We start from the raw sequence: 25,841 nt of genomic DNA on the forward strand, positions 1-25,841 counted from the left end.
AAATGGTGTATATATTATTGTGATTAAAAATAAAATATTGTGAAAGATGCAAGAAAAAAGGCATGGAAAATGGTGTAGCTTCTGTGTCAAACAGTTCGGCAGTTTATAAAAAAATTAAGCATTGACCTACCATGTGATCAAGCAATTCCACTCATAGATGTATACCCAAAAGAATGGAAAGCAGGGACTTATACACCCATGTTCATAGCAACATTATTCACAATAGCCCCAGTGGAAGCAGTCCAAGTGTCCACTGACAAAGGCCTAAGCAAATGTGGCATATAATGTACAGTACAGTGGCATATTACTCAGCCTTAAAAAGAAAGGAAATTCTGGCATATGCTGCAACATGGATGAACCTTGAGGACACTGTACCTTGTGACAGAAGCCGGTCAGAAAAAGACAAATACTGTATGATTCCACTTCTAAGAGATGCCTAGAATAATCAAACACCCAGAGAAAGAAAGAATGGTGGTCGCTGGAGGCTAGGGGCAGGTAGGGAATGAGGAGTTGTTTAATGAGGATAGAGTTTCAGTTTGAGATGCTGAAAAGTTCTGGAGGTTGCTGAAAGGTGCCACTCACAGTTTCTTTGAGCCAAGAACCAGGGAACAGGGAGCACCTGCTGGCTCAGTGGTTGAGTGTCTGTCTTTGGGTCAGGTAGTGATTTCAGGGTCCTGGGATCGAGTCTTGCATCAGGCTCCCTGTGTGGAGCCTGCTTCTCCCTCTGCCTATGTCTCTGCCTCTCTCTCTCTGTGTCTCTCATGAATAAATAAATTAAATAAAAAAATATTCAGGGAACAGCTTAGCTGGGTGATTCTGGGTTGGGGTCTCTCTCAAGGCTAAACTGTACACTGAACCATACACTGAAAAATGATTAGTCAATATCATATTATATACTTAACCACAATATTAAAAAATAATAAAAAATAAAGAAGTGACATCATTTCTGCCTAAATCTGTTGGCTAGTAGTCAGTGACTAGATCCATCCCACACTCAAGGAGAGAATTAAGCTCTACCTCTTGAGGTAAGGAGAAAAAACATTGTGGACATATTTTTCAAACCACCACCTTTCAAAGGCTTCCTTCCAAAATAGACATAATTGATGTAAAGATAGAAAAATACACAAACTACTTGCACAAAGTATTTGTTATAAATGGCTTTAGTGGGTGGACTTTTTGCAAAGACTGATCCAGAAGTCGAGGGTATATATTTATTGTCAGTTAGTGCTCAGCATTTACCTATTCACACATGTGGCACTTGAAGTCTGAATTTGTTTGCTACAAAAATAAAATAGGGATAAAGAGGGGTCCCTGGATGACTCAATTTGTTGGGCATCTGACTCCTGATTTCAGTTCAGGTCATGATCTCAGGGTTGTGAGATCGAGCTCCACACTGGGCGTGAAGCCTGCTGAAGATTCCCTCTCTCTCTCTCTCTGTCCCTCCAGCCACCCCCACTCATGCTCTCTCTTTCTCTCTTAAAAAATTTTAAAAAATAAAAGAAATCTTTAAAGTACTGATAAAGAGATAAGATACTTCATTCAAACTCAATGAGTTAAGATTCTTTTAGAAAGGAGATTCTACCTTTAATGATTTCAAATCAAAGTGCCTAAGGATTTTATTTGGAGTTGTAGCCACACAAACACAAAGACTGTAGCCTGTATAAACTGTAATTCAGTTGTGATTCAGTTTTGTTGAATTGCTAAGTGAATGTAGAGACCACATTCTAGAGGGGCTCATGCTGAATTCCCCTGCTGTGATCTCCATAACACCGTGGGCCTCCCAGTCACTGGATGGAACAGAGGTGGGCAGAGGCCTAGTCCGACAGCTGGGGCTGATGATAAGCAGAAGCGTCTGTTTTCCCGAAGCCCTTCAATGCCCTCCAGTTACTAATGCCCTATGATCTGCGCCAGATCATAAGCAAACAGAGAATACCCAAATGATAGCATTTTCCACTTCTTTCTGAAGTAATGTGCTATCACACACACTCCTAATGAGTTCTCTCTCTCTCTTTTTTAAGATTTATTTATTTATGGGGGGAGGGGCAGAGGGAGAAGGAAAGAGAGAAGCAGACTCCTTGCAGAGCGCACACAGAGCCCAGCACAATCTCCATCCCATGACCCTGAGATCATGACCTGAGCCGAAAATAAGAGTCAGCCACTTAACTGACTGAGCCACCAGGTGCCTTAATAAGTTCTCTTAAGTAGCTTAATTGTTCCTGTGTATAATGAGAGTTTTCTTTCTTTCTTTCTGATTTAGCCATCTGTTTCTCCCTGTGCAGGTACCCTCCACTTTTGGAAAGTTTATGCTACTCCACTTTGCTTTTTACAAAAGACCCACGCTAGTACCTGTTACTACTAACTGAAAAGAATCCAAAGAGGATTTTTGCTTTTACCAGAAAAGGTGAAAAGCCAAAACAGCGTTGAGCATTGGTTTTGTGGCAAGCCCTTAGGGAGGCGGTGCGGACGCCCAGGGACGGCCCGCGAGCCTCTTGCCCAGCAACTCCACTCCGCATCTCAGCATCAAACAGTCAAAGCTTTGAACTGTGTCTGTGAGCATCTGTGCTTTATCTTGATTTATTTTGTGCATCCGTTAGCGAGCTGTGTCCTAAGATCACATCAGAAAAGCCTCAGAGAGGTTATTCTGGCCGTCTGGAACACCCCCAAAATTTCCGTACACGTTAATGGTAGTTGCTTCTTTGCACCTTTTTGGCTTACAAAAGGTTTCCGAAGAAAGCTTCACTTTTGTAGAGCCAGGGAAGCCTGCCCTTCTTTTTCCTCCTGAGACACCAAACTGCTTCCAATTTAAGCTCACACTGCTCTGGCTTTTTTTGTAATATTGTATCTGCTTTCCTTCCTCTTCTTTCTTTCTTTCTTTCTTTCTTTCTTTCTTTCTTTCTTTCTTTCTTTCTTTCTTTCTTCTTTCTTTCTTTCTCTTTCTTTCTTCTTTCTTTCTTTCTTTCTTTCTTCTTTCTTTCTTTTTCTTTTCTTTTCTTTTCTTTTCTTTTCTTTTCTTTTCTTTTCTTTTCTTTTCTTTTCTTTTCTTTTCTTTTCTTTCTCCAGAGCGTATTACAGAAGAGCTTTTAGCTATTTCTCAATATTAAGCAGTTGCTTTCTGGGAAAAGGAAATCAATCGTCAAGAAAACAACCTTAAAGAAAAAAAAATCGGCACCTTCTCTTTTGCTTTTTATTATTTGACATGCCTGTTGTTACATCTCCTTCAGGAGACAACAGGACTTTATCAAAAGAGTCATATGTCAAGTATAGCTAATTTTTCAGATCTCAAAACAGATTTACTTGTATTAGGGTATTCCTGCTATTATTTCATGCTTCCCCAGATTGCTGCTTTTTCAAAATTCCCTCGCCCCTCCCCCTCCCTCTTGCTTTCTCTATTGGGGGTAAAGGAATTGCCCATTCTATTTCCAGCTTTGGTGCTCACCAAAAGTGCTACCCCCAGAGGTCACCCCCACTGCTCCACTGGGAATTACCCAGTCTCCCTCCCTCCTCCTCCTTCCTATACAAGCACAGTCGCCTGTGGGCTGGGAGAGTGTTTTTTCCTTTTGTCGTTGTAAGGGAGCAGGGGACAGCTGGGAGGTGTTATTTTGTTTGAGGAAAGTGTGCGAACGTGTGCTTTTCTACCCCCTGCTAGTGGAGGGGGAGACAAGAGTTAGTGAGACTAAGTGACAACTGAACATTTCTTAAACAGCTGGCAATGAATTGGGGTTCACATGACCAGTTTTGCTCCCTGATATCCCATATCACTTAGCACAAAAAAGAGACACTTTGTAATGGACAGCCAACATACCCCTCAGACTTCCAAGTTCACTTTCCTGTGTTTCTGAGCCTTCAAATCTTAAAGGTCATGGTTTTCAACATGAAACTAAACAATTATCACCAGTTGAATAATTTCTTTTATAAGGTTGGCTCCAATCGTCCACAATCAGAAGAAACTCTTTTGGTTTCTGGTCACAATCTCTGAAGAAACTGCTCCATATTTAAAACAGAGCTTTCTAGAATATTCTGAACATGTGTGCTAGTGTTTTCAGTATAACGAAGCAAATGTCAATGTTCAGGTCTGGACTCTTCCAGGAAACCGACTCTGAGGTGCAGACAAGTGTGCAGGACATTTACCAAAGAATGCCCCTGGCATCTCACCTGAGGAAGGGAAGAAGAAATCCAGGATTGGGCCAATGCAAAGTTGGACTGGGGTGAGGTCTCAACAAAAGCTCTCGTGGGCCCCACAGAGAGCTCTGAACTTGGGATGGCCTCACAGAGCTGCCCTATTTGTGTCAAAGCCTAAGTCAATTAGTCACTGGATGTGGGCCACCTTGGGAAGGGTGTATAACCTTGGGTGAGGCTCTTCTTTTCAGCTGAGGCAACTTCCAAGGGGGCCAGTAGCTGAGAGCTGTCTCCTGGCAGCCCTCCCACAGCAAGGGACTAAGGTCATCACCTAAGAGCATTTTGGGTGGTGCACGAGAATGTTCACTGCCATCAGGATATCTCTTTGCAAGAACATCCATTGTGAGGGTGAATTCACAGAAACCTATGGTGAAGTTGTCTCTGTGGTGATGACAGAAGCTTCTGTGCCTCAGGGCTGGTCCACAGCTACTAGGAAAGCCCTGACCATAGCTGTCAGACAAAGAATAGAGAGGTACGTTTATGCTAAACCCTCCTCTCCTCCTTCCCTACCAAGTCTCCTCCACTGTTCACACATCTCTGGAAGGCAAGTCAGATGACACCCCACCCCCACCCTAGGACGAGGGAAGAGTTAGCTTTCTAGTTGGGACCAAGGCAGACCTCATGCCTGTAATTCACTCCTCCTCCAGTCTTATACTTGTCCTAGAGCTTCAACCAAGCAAATCCTTTGTTTTTCTCATACTTAAGTCCTGCTTACTGTCCTTTTGTGATAACCTGAAAATATGGCCCGAAGTGAGGAAGGGGCAACTTTTCTGGAACTACAATTGTCTTTGCCTCTCTTTTCACTCTCTCCTCTGTACAGCTCTCAAGCTTCCTCTCTACACTCAGCAGGAACCCCTGCACGAAGTTTCTAACACCATTTTGGAGGAGGGATATTAAAGTTGGTACCACCTTCTGGCATTCTGACATTAACTTGTGTTAAACCCATAGAGGTAAATGGAATACGATAAAATACTTTGAAACAAACAAACAAAAAATCAAAAAACAAAACAAAAAAACCCTTTGAAACCTAGAAAAAAATCAGTCTTTTAATGTTAGGAAAGAGAATGTATTCATATTTCTCTCCAAATTTTTCTTTTAGAGTTGAGCTTTGTAAAGAGTCACATTAGAAGGTTTTACAGGTTCTGTGACTTGCTTATTTTTACAGAGGAATTTTTTACTCTGCATCTTCTTGAAATTTTTGTGTTTGAGTGCAGAATAATAATAATAATAATAATAATAATAATAATACATCACCAGCTATAGTCTGACTAAAATCAAATAGGGCATTATGTGTATACAATGCAAAAGCAGTTGGTGCCCATGTGTAAGGAAGAGATGCGTGTGAGTTCAGATTCCTTTATAACTTGTTAGATAGGAGATTTAGATGAGTTTGATGAAATAAAACCTAGTGTGTTGCAATAAGAAGGTTTTATTATATTCAAAAAGAATATTTAAGTAATGAGAGACAAGAATCCTGAAGAGCAGCTACTACACAATATGAAGAAGTAGAGAGAAACAAAATCAGTTCTACAAAGTGATCTCTCAAAGATTAAGAAGATGAAAAAGAAATAATCTTTTAGAGGCATCAGATTAATCTCTTAAGTTTCATTCATAATGTACATGATTTCTGTCTTGCTTATGAGGGAAAACACTACTTTTTAATTTTTTTGGTTGTCTTAGGGTTTCCACTAAGTTTCTTTCTTTCTTTCTTTCTTTTTTTTAAGATTTTATTTATTTATTCATGAGAGACATGGGGAGAGAGGCAGAGACATAGGCAAAAGGAGAAGCAGGTTCCCTGCAGTGAACCTGATGTGGGATTTGAACGCAGGACCCTGGAATCTGACCTGAGCCAAAGACAGATGCTCAACCACTGAGCCACCCAGGTGTCCCTCCACGGAGTTTCATGCATGTGACAGTGAGTGCAAAGAGCCATTCATTCCAAGGAGAATGGGAGATACAGCCACAGGCCAAAACAAGTTTTATAGCCACTATATCATGTTTTACCTTGCCTGTAAAAGAGAAGCAATGAGAGATGAGGTGAGGGACTTTCAAGGAATTCCATGTTTCCCATTGTCACATGGCTAACAGGCAGCAAAGCCACTACTTAATCCAGGCATGGGCTGCTCTGAAGTTCATGCTCTTTCCACCACCCTGGTCTGACTCCTGCAAAAAGTTTTCTGAGTAACCATTAAGAATCTATGACCCAGAAAATGGAATTGAAAAATGCCAAGAAAATACCGGGGGCGGGGTCTTATAATGCAAATCGATTTAAGATGAATACTGTAGGAAAAGAGAACAGAGAGACTTTTAGTTGAGGACAGAATATCTGGTTCTTATAGAGTTTACTTAATTTGAGGTTCTAAATATAGTTTATGTGCAATTTTCCCGGGAGAGTGTTCATAGACTCTATCAGATTCTAAATGATGCTCATGACCTTGAAATAATTTACATGCTAAAGAATCAGAGGAGTAGGACAAAAACAAATAGAAAGTAGAAACTAGGGGGACGCGTGGGTGGCTCAGCGGTTAAGCATCTGCTTTGCGCTCAGGGTGTGATCCCAGGGTCCCAGGATCCAATCCCACATCAGGCTTCCTGCATGGAGCCTGCTTCTCCCTCTGCCTGTGTCTCTGCCTCTCTCTGTGTGTATCTCTCATGAATAAATAAATAAATCTTAAAAAAAAAAAAAAGGAAAGGAGAAACCACAGAATATGCTAATAGAAAAGAAGGAAGGCAAATAGAAGGAAAAGAAAGCAAAGAAGAATGAAAAGGGACCAGCTAGAGCAAAGAAATTCTTACCACCTCTTTCTCCTTCTGTCCCCACTTTTCATTGCCCAATATGTTTCTCAGCTGCTTAGGAACAGATGATAGCCTTGAGACACAAAGAGCTGATAACAAGAGGTGCAAAGGGATGCAAGTTCCTTTTCCTCTTACAGACCTGGGATAGGGCTGGGGGGTTAGGAAGGGTACTTCTACTCTCAAAGGGTAGATGTGTTGGCATCATTTTTGAGACTAGCCCTGAGTTCAAATATCAGCAGAGGGGCACCTGGGTGGCTCAGTGGTTGAGTGTCTGCCTTCGGCTCAGGTCGTGATCCTGGGTCCTGGGATGGAATCCTGCATCTGACTCCCCAGAGGGAGCCCGCTTCTTCCTCTGCCTATGTCTCTGCCTCTCTCTCTGTGTCTCTCAACCATCGTTGTGATAGTTTTAATGAATAAATAAATAAAAATCTAAAAAAAAAACAAATATCAGCAGATATGGCTGAACTGAGCCACAACCAGAGTTGAGTAAGATAATCAGAAATCACAAAGGCAGGGATCCCTGGGTGGCGTAGCGGTTTGGCGCCTGCCTTTGGCCCAGGGCGCGATCCTGGAGACCCGGGATCGAATCCCACATCGGGCATCCCGGTGCATGGAGCCTGCTTATCCCTAGGGCTGCCTATGTCTCTGCCTCTCTCTCTCTCTATCATAAATAAGTGAAAGTTGAAAAAAAAAAAAACTAAAAAAAAAGAAATCACAAAGGCATTGGGACTCAACAATTGATAGTGTTATCGCAGGTTTTGTGTAAAATTACAGCATATTATATAAATATAATGATCACAGTATGTATGTATTTTGGACTTAAGGGAAATTTGAAGTTTCCTACCATGTTCAAGAAAAAAGTGAAAAAAAAAAAGAAAAGAAAAAAATGAGTTATTGTCAAACCAGGTAACAGCAAGTTTTGGGTTTTTTCTCCTGGTTAACACTCACTGACTCATTTTTACCTCACTGCCTTTTTTTTTTTTTTCTAAAGATTTTATTTATTTATTTGGGAGAAAATGAGTGACAGAAAGCATAAGCGGGGACGGGGAGAAAGGGAGAGGGAGAAGCAGACTCCCCGCCAAGCAGGGAGTCTGATGTGGGGCTCTGTGCAGGGCTTGATTGGGGGGTCAGTAGGGAGTTCAGTGGAGGGCTGGATCCCAGGACCCCAGGTTCACGACCTGAGCCAAAGGCAGATGCTTAATGACTGAGCCACCTAGGCATCCCTTTATCTCACTTCCTTTTTCAGGTCATCAAGTTTCCAAATACCCTTCTTTCACCCATAGAAAGTTTTTTCTCTCATTTGCACAAATCCAAATATAAAATCAGCTATAATAAAGATAGAAAAATGATTTTTGTAGATGAATATTAGAATAAACCTCAGATTTATAGAACTAGAGATTTTTCTTTTTTAGAGATTTTATTTATTTATTCATGAGAGACACAGAGAAAGATGCAGAGATATAGGCAGGGGAAGAAGTAGGCTCCCTCTGGGGAGCCTGATGTGGAACTTGATCCCAGGACCCCAGGATCATGTGCTGAGCTGAAGGCAAATGCTCAACCACTGAACTACCAAGGTACCCCTCGAACTGGAGATTTCTTATTATAATCAAATTTTGAATGATCAGAAGACACTCAAATACACTGATGAATGAACAAGAAATAAGGATTTTAGTTGTGTTATTCAGAATAAGACTAGGTTATGCTGCAGTTACAAATAACCTTAAAATATCTATAGCTTATTTCTAGCTCACACTGCATTAAAGGCTGACAGCGATTTTGCTCCACCGACCATCAGAGACTCAAGCTGACACTGGCTCCACTATCTTATGACACTTCCTTCTGAGCACATGGCTTCACAGACACCATACCAAAGGCACAGACAGCATGAACTCAACTTAATCCTACCAGAACTGGTCACATGACCCCAACTGAGCAGCAAGGAAGTAGGAAGCAGAGAAGTACCAGATATGTTGATTCTTGTAAGCTCTACCACCCGATGTTTTTTGGATTTGTGGAGATTGTGTCAGTTTTACCATCAATTAATTCATTAATAATTAATTAAATTTTGAGAGAGAGAAAGAAAGCGAGCAGGGGCAGAGAGGAGTAGAGACAGAGGGAGAGAATCCCAAGCAGGCTCCACGGGCAGTCTGGAGCCTCAATGAGGCTCCATCTCCATCCCATGACCCTGACATCATGATCTAAGACCAACTCAAGAATTGAAAATCCAAACGCCTGAGCCACCTGGGTGCCCCAGTATTACCATCAATTTAGACCTGTGATTTTAATAGAATTTTTATTTAAGAGGCATGATAGAAAGGGAGTTGCTGTGTTAGCTCACACAGAGTTGAACTTTGATATAAAAATTCTCGTAAGTTAGATAAGTTCACATATTTTAGTAAGTACCAGAATAATTAGAGAATTGATAAAACACAAATTTCTGGTCCTCTATCCCTAGGGATTTTTATTTCAGTTAACCTGAGGTACAGTCCAGGAATTTGGATTTTAACAAGCACCTCAGAGAGTTTTCATGCTGGTCACCACCAGCCAAGCTGGTGGTCTTCATGGTTTGATAAACACAAGATTATTGGTTTCTGCCTTCTTGACAGTGATACATCAGGGTTTTAGCACATGTGAGAGTGTATGTGTGTATGATATTTTATTTTGAGAAGCAGAGTGCTAAGAAGCAGATGGCTGTTACTTCTATCTCATTGATTTTCACAAGATAAAGCCTTGGTAGAAATAGACCCGAAAGCTTGAGAAGTATATGGAGAAAAACAGCTGAAAATGCCAGAGAGTAAGTAGAAAGTTCACTAAGAGAAGCTGTGAGTGATAAAGGACCAGGAGAGGGAGCAGAAGGAGAGTAGAAATGAGGAGAATGAGCATTCCTAGTAGACCAATCATGTTCCTGGATTCAAGGATTGGTTTATCTGGGTCAGCATATGGTCTGGTAGGAAGAGAAGGTGCTGAAAGGCACCTACAATATGGCCAAGGATCATTGTGATGGTTTTTATTTAGAACCACTTAACCGAAAATGAAGACAATGCTGAGAAGGGGCAAAATAGAGCTAGTTCCCTGCCATTATTGAAAATGTGGTAATTCAAAAAAAAAAAAAAAAAGAAAATGTGGTAATTCAATAAAGTATAATCAGAGACATGCACAAATATCATGTACAAAGTTTTTGTAGCTTTTTACAGTGATCAAAAATTTGGAAATCACCTAACCATTTGCCAGTTGGAAATTGGGTAAGTACATTTGGCTTCATGCTTGTGATTGGGATGCTATGTGACCTTTAAAAGTGCTTTGGGGGCATCTGGGAAAGAGCAATGTATTAGTGGGTTTATAAAAAATTTCCTTCCAGTGCTCACTGGAATGGATAAAACAAGATACACCAGAAAAGGCATCATCCAACAAAGAATTTAGGGATTTTCCCAACCCCATATTACAGACCTCAAGAAAATACAAAACAATTAAGCCTAAATTGGTATAAAATTCTGGGAATCAACCCACAACTCCCTTTTTAGAGTGAACTGCACAAAGTGGTGACAAGAGGCAGAATTTCTGAAAATGCCACTAAAAATAATTCTCACTTTGGAAGAACAGGAAATAGGGGCTTGAATTGGCAAAAGAAAAGATTTGGAATGTTCTACTTGGGGCCCTTTTTCCTCATTGTGAAGCCCAACATCAGTCGAAGGCCCAGTGGCAAGAGAGAGTCCAGATAGAAGCTTTCAGCAGCAGTTGTCTCAGAGGGGCTGGCAGCTCTGGATGGAGCAGACTGGATGGAGGGACATGCCTGCAGCCACACGAGACCAGACGTTCACTCCACTTGGAGGCCTCCAGCTTTGAGCATCCGGAGAAGGGAGCCAAACCCAGATCTCCAGACCCATCACCCTCCACGGAGCAAGGTAGAGTCTCTACTCATTGGACCAGGCTTCTAGTTAAAGGTTTCCACAAAAGAAAAAATAAAATGAATGTGAAAACTGTTCCCAGCTTTGATGGCTCATGGAACCACTGCCCTCCGACTGTCTTTGGGCAGCCTGGGGACCCCTACATATAAATGTAGACCCAAGGGCCAACCAACTCATGATTCACAGGGAAGGAGCAAACCATGCTCAACCATGCTCGGGTAAACAGAGAGATGAGCAAAAGACTGTGTGGGTATTGTTTTGGGAATGAAGCACAGGCCTGTGCAGAGCTGCCCCTACCTCGAAATGACTACATGAGAAGAAACCCATCTTAGGGTCTGTGGGATAATTCTGTCCCTTGCTACCCCCAAAAAGAAATAAAAAGGAAGAGTTGATGTGAAAGGAGCTCAGATCACATGAGAAAAAAGAACTGATTTTGGAAGAAAATTCCTTCTATTCCTACGTAAATTCAACCAGCACCACCACCACATATGCTTAAAATAACAGAATGAAGAGGCCTGCAGACCTGCAAGAGGCCCGGGACTTGCAGTGTGTGCAGGAGTTGGACCACCCCTCAGTGCCTCCTTTCAGAAGAGGGCTGTGTACAGTTTATGAAGCTGTTGTTATTGTTGTTTTAAACAAACTCATAGATGGGAGGAGTGCCTGGTGGCTCAGTCGGTTAAGTGACTGACTCTTGATTTCAACTCAGGTCATGATCTCAGGGTCCTGGAATCAAGCCCCACATTGGGCTCCCTGCTTAGTCGAGAGTCAAGTCTCCTTGAGGATTCTTTCTCTCTCTCTCCCTCTGCCCCTCCCCCCTGCTCGTACTCTCTCTCAAAAATAAATAAACTAATTAAAAAAAAAAGATAGCTGGGAAAGGGTATAGGCATGTTGGATAGTAGGGAGGAGTATCAAAGTGAACACCGTTGACTGCTCACAATTTTTCCTTCCATCTTTCGACAGAATCCCCCCTGAGTTTAGGTGTCCACCCCTCCTCACCGGCCTTGCCCTTCAGAACATGCCAACCCCACCTCTGGGCTCTGTATCTGGCCAGGCCCAGTTCATGAGTGATTAGGGTGGCCCTGGTGAGTGTCATTGGTCAGGGAGGGCATATGATACAAGTTGATGCCATTAGACTTAAAGAACAAATTGATATTCTCTGGGAGAAGGGACCATACAGCCTTGATTGCCTCTGGAAGCCATCTGTGACCATGAGGAGAACCGGCTTGCAGATGAGGCCCCCGGAGACAGCGGAGGAGACAGACAGCACCTGCCATCCTGATGACCCTGTTGAGCCCGTCCTGTTTCTGCCAACTGAAGTCACGGGTTCCTAACTCATCCTGAGCATTCCCCCTTCCCTTTCTTTTCTATGCACTGTTGGCATTTCTTTCACATTTAGAGGTTATTCCTTTTGTAATTAGGGGAAAAAGTGTTTATGTTTTGACAAGTTCATACAGAAGGATGTTCAAAGACATTAAAACTATTTTTTTTAAATTTATTTATGATAGTCACAGAGAGAGAGAGAGAAGAGGCAGAGACACAGGCAGAGGGAGAAGCAGGCTCCATGCACCGGGAGCCCGACGTGGGATTCGATCCCGGGTCTCCAGGATCGTGCCCTGGGCCAAAGGCAGGCGCCAAACCGCTGTGCCACCCAGGGATCCCCATTAAAACTATTTAAAATGTATTATTAAATTAAAAAGTATGGAGCGTCTGTGTGGCTCAGTTGAAGCGTCTAACTCTTGATTTTGGCTCAGATCATGATCTCCTGGTCGTGAGATCAAGCCCTGCATCCGGTTCCATGCCAGCAGGGAGTCTGCCTAGACTTGCTCTCCCTCTGCCCCTCCACCCACCCCACCTCTCTCTAAAATTAATAAATGAATCTTTAAACAATTAAAAATCAGTTTGCAAAGTCTTTTAATGACATAATCACAATTTTATTTTAAAAGGTACACATAATGCCCTGTGTGTACAGGATCGAAATCTGAAGGTGTGCATGCCAAAAGCATAGTAGGACGGTATGTGCTCATTTTCCTTTTTCTTGTTGTCAGGTTCCCCCCCCCCCCATAACGAACACATAATGACTTATGTAGAGATCTAAAAGATAAAAGAAAATTTAAATAAAAATTGAGGTACTTCGATGCAAGTACTTCCTTTTTTTCCCCTGCCAGATTTGAGTTTGTAATATTTTGCAACTATTAAAATGAAAGGAGAAAGGAGAAGAGAGGCAGCACGTCCTCTTCCCGCCAAGCCCAGCATGAAGTACAGCAGATTCCACAATATGGTTGGATTCGGGCAGAGCTGGCCTCCCCGCCACCCCGCAACTCTTCCCACTGGAGCCCTGCAAACATTTCCTCTCTTCTCGCAGGGGTGAACCCAGCATGGGTGGTTTGAAGATCTTGGCTGATATTGGTTTGCCCCTGAGGGGGGTCTACTTCAGATACACAGCAATTCCAGTGCCTGCACATATTATGATGTTATACTTTAAAGATAAGCCATCAGAACAAAAGATGGTTCTCTATGTCCTGCAAGTAAATGCTCAGTTCAAAATTGCAATGAGAGATTTGTCTTTAGCATCTTACTCCATCCACCTTCATATTCCACTTCGTTTTTTTTCATATTCTTATTCTTATCATCTACTATATGGCAAGTTCTCTGGATACATTAAATGGCTTCTCATTAAACTTCTAATAGGTTGACATTATTAAAACTATTGTACAGATAAGTCTTGGGGCAGAGTTTCTCAACCTTGGCGCTATTGGCACTTGGGGCGTGGTCATTCGTTCCTAGGGGGCAGTCCTGTTCAGCAGCATCCCTTCCCTCAACCCAGCTGATGCCAGTAGCATCCCACTCACCTTCCATCCAGCTGGGACAACCAAGAACATGGCCCCTAGACATCGTCAAATATTTCCTGGGGAGTGGGGGGAGGTCTGTGAAATCACCAGTTAAGAATCGCTGTCTGGGAGGTGTCTCATAGCAGAGGGGAAGTCCAACTTTGAACCCAGATCTGAATCAAAGCTTCTGCTTTCAATCATTATGCGCTGCACTGCTTTCCCCACCCCTACCATCTGCATTCCTTCTCCCTGCCTCCAGGCACACTATACTCTCTCCACGCCATGGTACAGCCTGGAACACTCCTTTCCCCGTGTGGCTTGGGTCATTCAGATCAGTAATCAAAAGGCAGTTGGACAGAGTTGTCACCTAGAGCACATCCACCTCCAAATCTTAAACTGCATCATGTTGATCTCTGATCACAGCCTCTACGTTTTGCTCTGGTAGTCCTCCAGCCCAGTCTCTGCAGACGACACACTGCGTCTGCTTGTGTGCGGTGGTTTGCCTAGTACCCAAAGTGTAGAAGAGATGCCCATTTCAGTTGAATTTAATTAACTGGAATCCCATTCTACCTTCTCCTCTAGCTCATTAAGAGATTCATTCCCTCACACCATCCCCTCTTTTCCCCTAAGTTACTCAGTGGACAGTTATTTGCCAAATAATTACCATGTGCCACATAGTCTATATTCTCAGAATGAGAAGTAGACTGGGGATGGAGATGATTATACCCTAATAAAGGCTGGTGGCAGCAAATGAACAGGCAATTACTGCAATAATATGGAAAGTATAGCGTGCTCCCTACGTACGAAGAGGCTTTTTTTTTCTATCCACACTAGACTCCAATTGAATCACCTTGTTCCAAGGGCTCTTAACTCCCATAACTTTCTTGTTATCTTACATATGTTCCTTACAATCCTCCAAACTTAGAGTCATCTGTGCTAACCTTACCATGGATACTACCAGGCTGGAGACATGACTAGTCTCCAGTTTCAACTGGATTGCCGGCTCCTATTCTGAACTGGGACCCTCTCCTCAGATCCCCCACACCTCTTGATTAGGAAGTGTTCTTGACTTCTCTCTGACCAGAAGTTGGCTTTCTTTCTCATCCACGAGCTTACTGCTCTCGCCTTGCTTCCTTCCCACCTAGGTTAGAGGCCAAGATTTCCCTCCATCTGTCTCATCCGTGACTTTGCTCATGGCCTGTTTTCTCTCTCCCTCTGTGTTGTCACCCTCTCCTGTTGCATATAAATAGGCTTATATCTCCTTTATCAAAACAAAGTCTGTCCATAACCCTTTACTCCCCTCCAGCTACCACCACGTCTTCTTGCCATAGCCAGTTCTTTGAAAGCTTCGTGTTCACTCATTACCTACATTTCCTCATCTCAGCAAAACCAAACTCAGGGTTACAACAATGCCCCCACCTGCCCTTGTTGATGTCTGGAGAAACCTCCTGGTTCAGAGTCCGATCCAAAAACTCACCCTTCATCTCTTCGTACCATTTGCATTTAACAATACGAATACTCTTCTTTCTAGGAAAGAAACTGTGTGGCTTTTCCACTTATTAAGATTTTGTTTTTAATTACAGACACTCTACATGACAAATTAAATAATGCAAATCTATGAAGAATAAAATGAGCACCCTCCCCCTTCTGGGTATCTCTCCTCTGAGGTATCTTCTACATGGCTATCTCCACCCCATAAACACCCACTTAGAGAGAGGTCTGTCCTCCTTCCTCTCCTCTGACTTCTTTTCCATTTCTTCCTCCCTCCCTTCCTTTGTTATCTTCCTCTCATTTGATGTAACTTTCTGTTCATATCCTTTGCCCAGTTTTTCAGTTGGTTGCTAGCAGAGAACACACCCTTCCTGTTTCCCTATTGTTCAGTCCATGTGAGAGCAAGGACTTTCTGGACTCCCTTCCCCTTCTCATACTCTGCCCTGGAAGAGACCACGTGATGTGTACATTGGTGAAATGAAGAAACACCAGTTGGTCATGTTCAGCGCCTCTTCTCCCTCTCTGTCTTGGAGGAGGGGTCTGCTCGATTGCACAGCATGCTGTGACAGGTTGGCACAATGCAGGATTCTCATATTCAGTATTGGGAAGACATTTGTTCTTCACACTAGGTAGTCTTCATCCCAGCCCCTAGTCCACGTGGAAGATGGTACTTGGCTCCCATCTGCCTTACTCTTTATCATAGATCTCAGTTTGTTCTGAATTCAGGAAAGGGGTTGGGTGACATTTATGCAAACATCCCAACATTTGGTGAGCTGTTTGTCCTTTTTTTTTTTTAAGATTTTATTTATTTATTCATGAGAGACAGAGAGAGACAGAGAGAGAGAGAGAGGCAGAGACACAGGCAGAGGGAGAAGCAGGCTCCATGCAGGGAGCCAGACATGGGACTGGATCCCGGGTCTCCAGTATCATGCCCTGGGCTGAAGGTGGCGTTAAACCACTGAGCCACCTGGGCTGCCCTGTTTGTCCTTTTTTTTTTTTTTTTTTAATCAATTATGGCAGCCCTTTGTATATTATATATAATAACTGTCTACCACATTGCCCTCTACTTTTTGCCCCAGCAGCCTCACTCTGTGGACTCTATCAACAAGTTCCCTTGCTCTCTGGCTTCCCATTGGATTGGACCAGCGGACAGCTCCTGCAGGTGTTGGAGGGAAGGAGAGAATGATGTACGGGAATTTAGTTCCTAACTCCTCTGACGGGCTGTATCCTTAGAACACAGATCATGGTTCTCCTCCTGGTAATATCACTACATAACTTTCTCCTTGTTTCCACTTTGCTCTCCTAAGTAGTTCTCTTGAACCCTACCTGTAACTTTACAAATTGTCCCTTAATTAAACTCTCCTCAAATTATCCTCATTTGTACTGTCTGTTTCCTGGCTGCTTCAAAGAGGCAATTTAAAAGAATGGGTTACACTACCTGAATGTATTCTTGCTGTAAAAAATTTGAACTGTCCCCAATCAAGTGAAAAAGTGAAAACATCTACCTTAGCCTTCAATTTCCCAATTGTAGTCCTTGTTTCAGAGCTAACCATTGCTTTCAATTTGGTGAGTATCTTTCCAGATCTTTATTTCTTATATTTATTTACATCAAATTTATAGACTATTGTGTAGATGTGTGTGAGGTGTGTTTACATAAGTAATACCACACTGTATGTATTGTTCCATATCTTACTTTTTCAATTTCTGTCTTGAAGACTTTTCCACTTCAGAATGTTAAGAAACCTAATGCACTTGCTGCTCAGTAGTGTGGAGATGCAGTTGTTTCTTTAACCACTCCCCTCCTGACTGATATTAAGGGTATTTCCAGTTTTTCACTCTCATAAACAACACAACCCTGAAAATCCTTTCATATTCCTTCTAGTGTACAACGTGGGCAACTATTTTCCTAAGATGCTGAGAAATAAAACTCTGGGCTGAAGGTTAAGTGCATTTTTTGTTTTGCTTTTTTGTATATTCTATCAAACAGCCTCCCCCAAAGGCCAGAACTTTCTTGTGTGTAGATACCCATGTTTATATAACAGAATGCCCTAGAAGACTAGACTCTAAGCCAATATTTTTTAGAAGAGGGACTTTTACATAAAAGTTGCAAGACTTCTGCCTTTAGGATTGTCATTCTAATTTTTGGGTTCTCTGTGTCATTGAAAAGTGAGTGTGAGTTTCAGGCCACACTCAGATGTGCAAGATTATATCACCATATTCACAGCCATGTTATTCCCGTATCAAGTCCCTGTTCTCCCTGGCACTTGAAATGAAGTCTCAGTCAAATCAGGGGGATCTCTGTGCATTCTATGTGTTACTTCGTTAGTGGGGAGTCCGCCTCTCACTTCCCAGGATTGGTGCTGGCTTGTGGTAGAAGGCTGAGCTTTGTGGGAGTGGCCTGAGGGCAGGTATATCTCTTGTTCTTTACTCTGGGACCTAGCTGGGATACTCCCTTCCCATCTGACCCTCGGCCCCATGGCCTTGCCAGACCTGGCTCTTTCTCAGCTATGACTGACCACTTTGAGGCAGAGAAAACAAGTAGCTGTGCTTCCTTGTCACGTTGGTGCATGGAGAACCGTACCAGGCTTTGTCTACCCTGTCTGGGCAGTCATGCATTGTAGCCATGCTAGATGGTATCCCTGGGAGCTTTCTCATAAGCAAAGAGGAAAAGAAGCTCTCCTTCCAGATTCCCCAAGCAAATATATGGTTTCTAGAAACCCTCATCTCCATTTGGGCCCTGGGCTTAGTATGGGGGTAGGGAGTGGGAGTCCTACGTAGGGTGAACATATGTCTGGGCTGCTTTGCCTGAGACGGTCCTGATTTGTATCTGTGATCTCAGCATAATTCAATAGTTCCCCATTTATCTGTGGTTTCACTTTCCCTGGTTTCAATTACTCTTGGTCCACTGTGGCCCAGAAGCCGATGATCCTTCTCCTAACCTACCATCAGAAGGTCAATAGTGACCTAACGCTATCCTACATCATTCACCTCACTTCATCTCGTCATGTAGACATTTTAGCATCTCATCTCATCACAAGAAGAAGGGTAAGTACAGTACAATAGAAATTTTCAGACAGAGAGAGTCAGAGAAACCACATTCACATAACTTTGATTACAGAATGTTATTATAATTGTTCTATTTTATTGTTACCTGTTATTGTTAATCTCTTATTGTATCTACTTTATAAATTAAACTTCATCATAGATATGTATATATAAGAAAAAGTATAGTATAATATATATATTATATATATAAAGTATAGTATAGTATATATATATAGTATAAAGTATAGTATAGTATACTATATATACTATAGTATATATAGTATACTTTTACTTTATAAAAGTAAAAGTATAGTATAATATATATATAATATATATATATATATTATATATATATATATATATATATATATAAAGTTTTGGTGCTATCCACAGTTTTAGGCATCTGCTAAGGGTCTTGGAATCTGTCCCCATGGATATGGGGAGCAACTGTATTCATAGCATTTCTTTTCACTTTCAAAAGTGAACCAGTTTGGATGCTCACCCTACCCACACAGAATTTAATTTACCTGTTTCCTTACTAACTCTCCTCTCTTCCAACAGAGAGAATCTGTAGCTCATTTTGGCTTACAAGACCTGACTTTTACCATCACCTCAAATTCTTTCCAACATAGTGTTTATGGCCTAAAATTAATGCTGTGACTCTTTCAAGGCCAGACTTTTGACACAGAAATGTCCAGATGTCTGAACCTCCAAAAAGCATTCCTCTGCTTCTCTGATGTAATAACACCTCCCTGGGATGTACAAACGGATGCCTCACAGTCTACTTTGACTGGTAAGGGGCCATAGAGTAAAAATAAATTAGCAGTAATGAAGAAAACATCAGATAGGATTCTAAAAATTTACCCTCCCACATCCCCCCTCCTGTAATTCCCCCTGAACTTATAAAGAAAGTTGGCTTCTTCTAGGGGTGTTCTCTGCTCCCATGCTCCCCAGGAAGTAGGAACAGCATCTAAGTTGGGTTCTCTAGAGAGTCAGTTCCTCTGGAGGCACCTGGATGCATCACTGGCCTATGAGGTAGATCCCCAAATTATACACAACCCTAGAGAGAAGGAGACTCCGAGTTAACTGGAATGAAGTTTCTGCCACCCCAGGGAATGGGCACACAAAATAGAAACCAAACAGACTTGGAGAATAATAAAGCGAATTACATTTTTTACCTATCTGAGTTGTGGCCTAAGATTTATCTCTGCTGCATGTAGGGATTCACATGGGATTTATAATAGTAACAATAGTGAAGAGAGCTATAATAATGATGATAGTAATATATATTGACTGTTTACTATGGTTGGTTCTAAGGACTTCACATGTTACTATGCCATAGATATTATCATTTGTCCCATTTTATAGCGGAAAATGGAGTCACAGAGAAATTAAACTATTGCCCAAGGTCAAAGGATACGTTGGCCCTGCAGACTGATGACAAACTGTATAATGGAATCTGGGGCAGGTCACTCCGGGACATGAGAAAATTGGTATGCAGAGCGGAGGCAAGCTTCTCAGAAATTGTTGTGGTTCTAGAAGTATATCAATGGGTCAAGATGAAACTGCATTTGAAGAAAAAAAATCTGCAGCACTGTTGCAGACCCCAGCTTGGACCACCCAGGCAGAGGACCCCGGGCTGCAGGCACACCCACATCCCCTTAACGTGCCTTGAGGTTCCTGAAACCACTGCAAACCAGCTGCGCTTTGGAGGAGGATCCCAGTTTCCAGTGCCACAGCAAGAAAGCATCCTCCTTCCTAAAAGGGATGCGATTTTTGTTTTGTTTTGCCTTTGAGACAACCTTTAAAAGTTTTCTGGAAGAACAAATGCCTTCCTGCTTCTCCTGATCTTGTCTGTGAGGAATAGAACGTTTGGCAGTGGACTGTCACATAAAAGCTAAGAAGGGTATGGGACTTCTGCAAACTGGAAGGGACCCTGTAAGTGGCAAGAGTCTAGGCTCAACTGGCCCCCCTTCCCTGGCTGAGGCCCAGAGGGAAATGAGGAGAGGAAGAAGGCTTGGCCCAGCAGGCAGGTGAACAATCCCCCGGCATCACATGCTCCCTTTAAAGAAAGGCAGCTACTCAGGTCCACACTGCAAACTGGTTAACAATAACCCCTAGATAAGTGAGGAGATCGGAGAGAGGCAATGGGGTTAGAGAATGCCTGGCCTCGGGAGCGCCCATACAGTGTGGCTTGGGAGCATGAGAGGACAGAATCACCAAAGGGTGCCTGGCCCCAGGGGCCTGAGGCCACATCAGTGTTGGGAGGGAGCTAAGGTTGGGGCTGCAGGGCAGCAGAGCATTTCCCTGCATGTCTGTCAGCAAGGAGCTATGAGCACAGAGAACCAAAGGACAGCAAAATAGGGTGCCTGGATGGCTCAGTGGTTGAGCGCCTGGATTATCATCTGCCTTTGGCTCAGGATGTGATCCCGAGGTCCTGGGATCCATTACTACATCGGGGTCCCCGCAGAGACCCTGCTTCTCCCTCTGCCTGTGTCTGCCTCCCTCTCTCAAGAATAAATAAACAAAATCTTTAAAAAATAAAATAAAATAAAAAGTTACATTTCTTATGCACCTGAGTTTAAGATCTGAGTAATTGGTACCCACTTTGTTCATTTTAGGATGTTTGCTAGAATAGGCCCTTTCTCACTAACAACAGGAGTACCTGTTACTCTCTGAGAACCTGGGGTGTCATCATGAACTGGAAGGCCGATGAGAAGTGTTGTGTCTTAGTCACGTGCGTTGTGCATTCAGGTGAGTGGCATTTTTCTTGATTTGGGGTGTGAGTGGCGGGCGAGTCTTGGCTTTACGTGAATGAAGACAATGCGAATTCCTAAGGAAAAAGATGTTCATTAAAGGTCTGGTTGTTGTTCTCAGGTAAGAAACAAAAGGAAAAAACGAAAGTGTCTGTTTTTGAGACTTTGGGAGACCGTGGCCCAGGGGACAGCGTGAGAGTGGGCCCCAGCATCTCTCTGGAGCTGACGGGGTGTTCTGTTAAAGGCAGTTGGCAGAGATGCTGGCGATCCCGGGCAGGGGCAGTGGTCGTCAAACTGCAGCAGGGGGCTGGGAAGAGCAGGGCAGCCCGAAGACTTGCCCATGGACATCGTGGAAGTTCAGGCTCTGAGGAGTTGATGGAAGAAGCTGAGACCCAGAAGTGACCGTGACACACGGTGGGTGCGCAGAGCTCTGTGATATGCAAGGTAGAAACACCACAGTACTTTTGGACAGACACTGGCCTCCTTATCGGCAGTTCCATTTCTGTTATTTCAGTGACCCTTGGTCACCTGTGGCCCGGAAGCAGATGATCATCTTTCCAATGTGTGATCAGAGGGTCCATTAAGAGAAAACGCTACGTCACAATGCCCATGTCACTCACTCTCGCTTCATCTCAGCAGGTAGGCATTTTAACATCTCACGTCATCACAAGAAGGGTGAGTACAGTACAATAAGATGGTTTGAGAGAAGAGAATGAAATCTTGCCATTTGAGGCACCTGGGTGGCTCAGTGGTTGAGCGTTTGCTTTCAGCTCAGGTGGTGATCCCAGGGGTCCTGGGATCAAGTCCCACATTGGGCTCCCCACAGGGAGCCTGCTTCTCCCTCTGTCTCTGTCTCTCTTTCTGTGCTTCTCATGAGTAAATAAAAATAAAATCTTAAAAAAAAAAGAAATCTTACCATTGGCAGCAACATGGTGGATGAGAGGATTTCGCTAAGTGAAATAAGTCAGACAGAGAAAAACAAATACTGTATAATTTCACTTACATGCATACTATAAAACAACAAAACAACAGTAAAAGCCAGAAACAGACTGATAACCACAGAGAATAAACCGGTAGCTGCTGGAGATGAGGGGTGTGACAGGGGTAGATAGAACAGATGAAGAAGATGAAGAGAAACAAACTTATTTATCTGATAAACAAGTCACAGAGATGGAAAGTACAGCATAGGGAATATAATCATAATATTGTAATAACTGTATGGTAACTACTCTTATGGTGAAGATTTTGTAATGTGTATGACTGTCAAATCACTATGTTGTGCATCTGAAACTAATATATGTCAACTGTACTTCAGTTTAAAAAAATATCTTGAGAGCAAGAGAGAGACCGCATTCACAATAACTATTATTATAGTATATTGTTATAATTGTTCTATTTTATTATTAGTTGTTGGTCTCTTAGCTGTGCCTAATTTACAAATTAATCTTTATCATAGGTATTTATGTGTAGAAAAAAAAAAACAGAGTATATACAGGGTTTCGGGCACCCCCGGGGTGTTTTGGAATGTGTCCCCCATGGATAATGGGGGGACTATTGTAAAATCAGATCTGGTTTAATGTTCACTAACTTGGCTAACTGAATATTCCAGCCAGTCATTTTTGGGAGGCTGTGACTCCAAGGTGAAAATGTTTCTCTCCAGGTACCTAAACCTCCCAGACAAAAACTTGAGTAAAGAAGGCAAATGGTTTTGGTGAAGTCCAGAGGTATGATCTTGAGAAGTCCCCTGCACCACTACTATCACCCTCGGAGTCTTGGCCAAGTGTATCCTGGCTGCGGAGAGACAGCAATGCCAGCAAGACCATATGCTGCATCACGGCAAGGTGTTTCTCCAGCTGGCATAGGAACTGGCTGCCAATAGACCATTCCTGCTCCACGAGCCACCTGCTTCTGGTGTTCTGATACATAATAAGATCAGGGACTCTCATGGGCATTTGCCCATGGCTTACCTCCTCCCTGTAAAATGAGTTCCTTGGTCAGAAGTCATACTGTGTTGAGAGGCCTGCCACTCAGCAGGTCTAGGGAGAGTGTGCTGGCAGCAGCATAACGACAGCCAGAGAAACCAAATCCAAATCCAGAATAAGGGCCTGTTCCAAAGAGAACAACCGAGCTCCCTTCCCTCATGGAAAAGGTCCAATGTAATCAGCCTGCCACCTGGTAGCTGGCTCCTCCCTCAGGACTCCTCACTGGACTAAATGGCACTGCCAGTAACTCAGTTCATCAGGCCAAAATCCTAGGAGTCCTCAGTCACTTTTCATTTCCTTTACACTCAAAATCTAATTTGCCAACAGGTACTCCTCTTTCTCTCTTTTATTTATTTATTTTCTAAAAGATTTATGTATTCATTTATTTATTTGAGAGAGAGAGAGAAGCAGAGGGTGGGGAGTGGGCAGAGGGAGAGAATCCTCCAGCAGGCTCCCCACTGAGCACAGAGCCCGACACCGGGGCTTGATCTCACGATCTTGAGACCAGGACCTGAGCCAAAATTGAGAGTCCAATGCTTAACTGACTGAGCCACCCAAGCATCTCTGTTTCTCCTTTTTAAATGGACCCCAAATCTGATCTTTTTTCAATTGCTTCCACCGTAATCACCAAAATCCAAGTCACTGTCATCTCCCCGGCCCCTGAAATACCCTTCCAGCTGGTCAGCCTGCTTCTACTTGGACTTGGCAACAAACCGTTCTCCACATAGCAGTGATTTAAAAATGTTTTTAATGTGTGATAAGATACACATAACCTAAAAATGTACCATCATAACCATTTTTAGGTGTGCAGTTCAGTAGTGTTAAGTACATTCACATCTTTGTGCAACCAGTCACCAGACTTCTATCTTGCAGAACTGAAACTTTATACCCATCAACAGAAACAACCCTCTCCTCCCTCCTTCCAGTCCCTGGCAATCACCATTCTACTTTCTCTCTCTATGAATCTGATTACTCAGTGCACTCCATGAGAGTGGAACCATATGGTATTTGTCCTTCCTTGACTAGTTTATTTCACTTAGCTTAATGTCATACTGTATGCCAGAATTTCCCTCCTTTTTAGGGCTGAATAATACTCTATTGTAGGAATATGCCACAGTTCGTTTAGCCAGAGTGATATTTTTAGTTTTAAAGATTTTATTTGTTAGAGAGAGAGAGAGCACACAAAAGCAGGGGGAGGGGTAAAGGGAGAGAAACAAACATATTTCCCACTGAGCAGGGAGACCGATACCAGCCTTGATCCCAAGACCCTGAGATCATGACCTGAGCCGAAGTCAGATGCTTAGCCAACTGAGCCATCCAGGTGCCCCTAGCCAGAGTGACTTGTAAAAACATATTAAAAACATATATGTAAAACATATATATTTATATATATATGTATATGTTTAGTTTGTTCAACAAAGAAGTGGCATGGGAAATATACAAAACCAATTTTAATGAGTAGATGTTGCTTGCGTACTGATTTCAATAAGACAACTGTAAAAAATGTTTCTGAGACAATGGGGAAATTTGAACAAGAAACAGAATTTTACTAAGGAAGGATTTTTAAAAAGTATTATTGTGTGTGTGTGATAAGGGTATTGTCGTTAGGTATTTAAGAACATCGTATCTTCTAGAGATACTAATAAAATATTAATAAGTAAGATGCTGTACTATGGAATTTAAGTACTATGGAAAAAAATGTGTGTGTAGATGAGATAGGCAAAATGTTAATCATTGTTGAAGTTAAATCATGCATAAAGGGAGGCTTATTGTATTTATCTGTCTACTTTTGTATATATTTGAAATCCCATTAAAATATTCTTCAAGTCACATACTATTATCGTATTGCTGTCTATTCATGTATTAACAAAGCTAAAGAGGGAAATTGACACTAATGCAATATTAGTAGGAGACATTAATACCCCACTCACACCAATAATCTATTATCCAGACAGAAAAATCAATAAGAAAACATTGGCCTTAAAAGACATGTTAGACCAGATGGACCCAACAGGTATTTACAGAACATCCTATCCAAGAGTACCAAAATACATATTCTCAAATGCACACAAAACATTCTTCAAGATAAATTGTATGTTAGGCCACAAAATAAATCTTCATGAATTTAAGAAAATTGAAATCAGTGGGAGTGAATGGGTGACGGGCACTGGGGGTTATTCTGTATGTTAGTAAATTGAACACCAATAAAAAATAAATTAAAAAAAAAACCAAAAAATAAAAAAAAAAAAGAAAAAAAAAAAAGAAAATTGAAATCATACCAAACATCTTCTTTAAACATAATATATGAAACTAGAAATTAATTCAAGAAAAAAAAACTGGAAAACTCAAAAAATCTGTGGAGATTAAATAACATGTTATTGAGCAATCAATGGATGAAAGAAGAAATCAAGAGAAATAAAAAAAACACCTTGAGACAAATGAAAACAGAAATGCAACATATCAAACTGTATGGGACACAGAAGAAGCAGAGAAGTTCATAGTGATAAATGCCTATATCAATACACAAGAAAAATTTCAAAGAAAAACCAAACTTTACACCTCAAAAAACTAGAAAAAAGAAGAATAAATGAAGCCCAAAATTAGTAGAAGGAAGGAAATAAAAAAAGCAGAGTGGTGATAAATGAAAGAGAAACTAAAAAGAAAATAGAAAAGACCAGTGAAGCTAACAGCAGCTAATTATTTGAAATGATGAAATTGACATAGGTTTAGCTAGACTCACCAAGAGAAAAAGAGAGGACACAAATAAAATCGGGAATCAAAGGCTAGATGTTTCTACTGTTATCAGGGAAATACAAAGGATCATAAGAGATAATCATGAACAATTATAGCCAATGAATTTAA

General features: G+C 42.0%; 1 long non-coding RNA gene across 1 annotated transcript; it reads left to right on the top strand.

The window, feature by feature from the left end:
* Positions 1-17,480: 17,480 nt before the first annotated feature.
* LOC144313742 (uncharacterized) lies at positions 17,481-24,560 on the top strand. The gene is made up of 4 exons (XR_013379376.1): positions 17,481-18,245; positions 21,207-21,411; positions 21,512-21,636; positions 22,658-24,560. It is a non-coding gene; the product is annotated as an uncharacterized LOC144313742 (long non-coding RNA).
* Positions 24,561-25,841: the final 1,281 nt, after the last annotated feature.

Source organism: Canis aureus, chromosome 5 (genome assembly GCF_053574225.1).
Source record: "Canis aureus isolate CA01 chromosome 5, VMU_Caureus_v.1.0, whole genome shotgun sequence".
NCBI lineage: Eukaryota > Metazoa > Chordata > Mammalia > Carnivora > Canidae > Canis > Canis aureus.